The sequence below is a fragment of the Petaurus breviceps genome, unplaced genomic scaffold (genome assembly GCF_028583685.1).
Source record: "Petaurus breviceps papuanus isolate PSGF00001 unplaced genomic scaffold, PetGlider_PUasm1.0 90879, whole genome shotgun sequence".
Classification (NCBI taxonomy): domain Eukaryota; kingdom Metazoa; phylum Chordata; class Mammalia; order Diprotodontia; family Petauridae; genus Petaurus; species Petaurus breviceps.
This window is the reverse complement of record NW_027187368.1, coordinates 10,818,872-10,822,652: the sequence shown is the minus strand read 5'-3', so window position 1 is coordinate 10,822,652 and position 3,781 is coordinate 10,818,872.

Below are 3,781 nucleotides of genomic sequence, written 5' to 3'. Positions count from 1 at the left end.
CACACACACACACACACACACACACACACACACACACACACACACACACACACAGCAAACCTCAACTTTCAAGAGTCAGACCACAGACTGAAATCTCATCCTACCAACCTTCATCGCCAGACCAGGACCAGATCCAAGGCCTATGCAACCCCCCATCTTGCCCTGTCAGCAGTCACTTCTTACTTTTTACTTACCTGCTTCTGCCAGGACCAGAGACCTAGTAAACTCTCAAGGGACCCTCCCCCAGAGGAGTTAATCAACTTAGATTTATGACTCTCCTTGAAGCAAAACAGCTCCAGAGGAAACCTAGCTCTCCCTAGAAGAAGCCACATCTCTCTAGTATTAGCTATATCTTTTTCCATGCCCCAACTTAGACTCTCCGGGACAAAGAGGAAGAATAGGGAGGCTTCTTGGTCCTCATTGCCAATTCCAAGCCATATCCCTCTCTCAGTCACCTTTCCTTTGAAGTTTGCTGCACTCATTTCTTGGACTCCTCAGGCTATGCTACTTCTACTCAATTTCACTAGAAACATCATTTCTCCCTCCTGGCTGGAAAACATAGTCTCTGCCCTTGGAATCACTTTGGATGTTGATAGACCATTGTGCGATCCTCCACCTTCCCAGCTCTGCTTTGTATATTTTCCATTGCCCCCAGTAGAGTGTAAGCTCCTTGAGAACAAGGACCACATTGCTTGTATTTGTATACCATCACTTGACACCGTGCCTAGCACATAATATATACTTAATAAATGCACTCTCTGGGCAGCTAGGTGGTATAGTGGGCAGCATGCCAGACCTGGAGTCAGGAAGACCCAAGTTCAAATCTGGCTATGTGACCCTGGGCAAGTCATTTAACACTGTTTGCTTCAGTTCCCTCATCTGTAAAATGTGCTGGAGAAGTACATGGCAACACTTGAATATCTTTGTCAATATGGAATGGGATCAGAGTCAAATATGACTGAAACACCTAAACAACAACTAACTTGTTCTTTCTCTGGGTCTCTCCCTCTCCCTCTCATTCCCTTTTATCCATTCTTCTGGCATTTATACCCTGTACAACCCCTCTCTCTCTCTCCCTCCCTCCCTCCCTATCCCTCTCTCCCTTTCTCCCTCCCTTACCCCCCTCCTTCCCTTACCCCCTTTTCTCTCTCTTTCCCTCCCTCTCCCTTCCTCTCTTCCACCCTCCCTCCCTCCCTCCCTTATCCCTTCTCTCTCTCCCTCCCTCCCTCCTTCCCACCTCTCTCTCTCCTTCCATAATGCCTTCCTTGACTACTCATGACCTTTTATCCATTCTTCTGGCATTTATACTCTGTACAACACAATTCATCATGTATCTTACCTTTAGTCTCAAGGAGATAGAGCTCTGTGAGCACAGGGAATGTGACATATAAATTTCTTATTTTCCCCAATACATAGACTAATTCTAATTCTTTATAAGTCAGTGCTGGAAAAAAAAAAGTGCTTAAATATATTGAGTGTTATGTATGTTCGTCTTGCTCCTCAATTAGCCTTTATCCATATATCTCCCAAGCATGGACTAGCAATGTATTGACAAGGTAGAAGACACTATGAAAACCTTTGGATTGGTAGATAGTGAATGTTAGGTAAGAGAAAGATATATGATGTTCTTTTGGTCAGTAGGACTGCACTTAACTGTCTGATCCTTTTGGCTATGAGTTTATTTCTACATTTTTGTCTGTTTTGCTTTATAAGCTGATCTTAAAGTTTATGTATGGTTTGATTGGGCAAAAGCATGTTGCAAAATGAGGTACACAGAATTGCAGAATGCCAGTTAGAAGGGACTTCAGTGGCTAACTCATCCAACATAATCTCTTCTCCGATCTATGGGACAAGTGGTTATTTTTTCTTCCAGTAAGAGGGAACCCACCACCACCTCCTGAGTCAGCCCATTCCATTTTTCGACAGCTCTAAATGTTAGGAAGTTTTTCTTGATATCAAGCATAAATTTGCAACTTCTATCCATTGCCCCTAGTTCTGTTCTCTGGAGCTAAACAGAACAAATTTAATCCCTCTACCACAGACCACCTTTCAAGCACTTCATGACAGCTATAATGTCCCCCTTAAGTTCTCTCTCCTCTAGACTAAACATCCCCAGTTCATATGCCATTGAACTCTAGCTCAATGAGGTTGTGGCAAATGGTACTTGGGCCAAAATACATTGTCCCCACTGTTGTAGTCTGCTCCTGACCTAAATTCACAGCAATTCTAGAATGGAATTGTCAGTAGTCAGGATAGAGCTGGTGTGAAAGAATCTTGGAGCCAACATGAGCCTTGGATTCATGTCAGAGCTGTCTCCATGAAGAACATTCCTGCACCTCCCAACACATGGATTCAATTATTATTTATTTTCACTTCCTCCCCTTTCTTTCTGTCTGTCTCTCTCTATGTCTCTCTGCTTCTCTCTTTCCCCCCTTTCTCTTTTCCTCTCCTTAGTTCTCTCCCTTCATGACTGTCTTTACCCCTGTCTCTTTTTGTCTTAGTCTCTCTGTCACTCTATTGCACTCTCTCTCTCTCTCTCTTCTCTCTCTCTCTCTCTCTCTCTCTCTCTCTCTCTCTCTCTCTCTCTCTGTCTCTCTCTCTTTCTCTCTCTCTCTTCACACACACACACACACACACACTTTTCTGTTCCAATCAGGTATTCTGGACCAGAAGAGCACTAGTCATCTTGTGGGAGGATGTAGCCACTTACTGTTTGCACCTTTTGTCCAAATCAAGTTCCCTTGTCAGACTTTAAACTATGTTCAATCACCCTACAGAATCTTGCTTGGGTGTCTTATCCATCTAGTTATAACTCAATTTTCCTTGAAAGTGTTCCATGACATCACACATCTCATCACCAGGCACAATATATCTTTCTACATTCCCCTGTCCTATGCTCAATAGTTTTCTGCTAATATTGGCTGTGGTTCCTTCTTGGATCTGCTGTTGACAATTCTTCTCCTCCGCAGAATGATAGTATTTTTCATTTTTGGATAGTGTTCTGTATTTTCCAAAAGGATCTCATATTCACTATTTGATTTGAGCTTGGCAATAACATTATAATTTAGATAACAGGTATATGTCTATGTATGTTAATGAAGATTATACCCAACTGCATATGGGAAAACTGAGGAAGAGAACAGCTTGAGTAATTTGGCCAAGGTTACAAATATCCCCAACATATGTGAAGGAAGCATGTTCTTTCCTTATATGTGACTGAGGTTATAAGACTTAATACAACTCAATTCCTTTTTTCCCTTTAGCCTGAATCAGAGTTTGAGGTGAAGAAGATCACAGTATCATGAACTTGAAGCTGGAAGAAACACAAGAGGCCACATCATCCAGCCTCCTCATTTCATGGTGAGGAAACTGAAGCCAGGGAGTTTAAGTGGTAGTAAACATCAGGGATGGGATTTGAAACTAACTTTTCTGATGAAAGAACCACCATTCTTTGTGGTATTTCACATTGTAACTCTTAGAAACAAAATGTCAGTCCCCCCCCCCCAACACACACACACACCAATTCAAGCTACAGAGTGTGATGTGATGAAAAGTGTGTTGAACTAAGAGTTAGAAGAATTGGGTTGGAGTTTTGGCTGCCATTTTCTTTCTGCTTGATGTCATTTTCCTTCTTTTGAGCTTCTATTACAGACCTGTACAACTTGGCAGTAGGTAGGGGCCAAAATTAAAATAACCTAAACTTCTTCAGGCCACACATAGGTTAGATTAGAGAGAGACTGACAATGATGGTTGTTACAGGTCATATGACAAACAGAAGCCT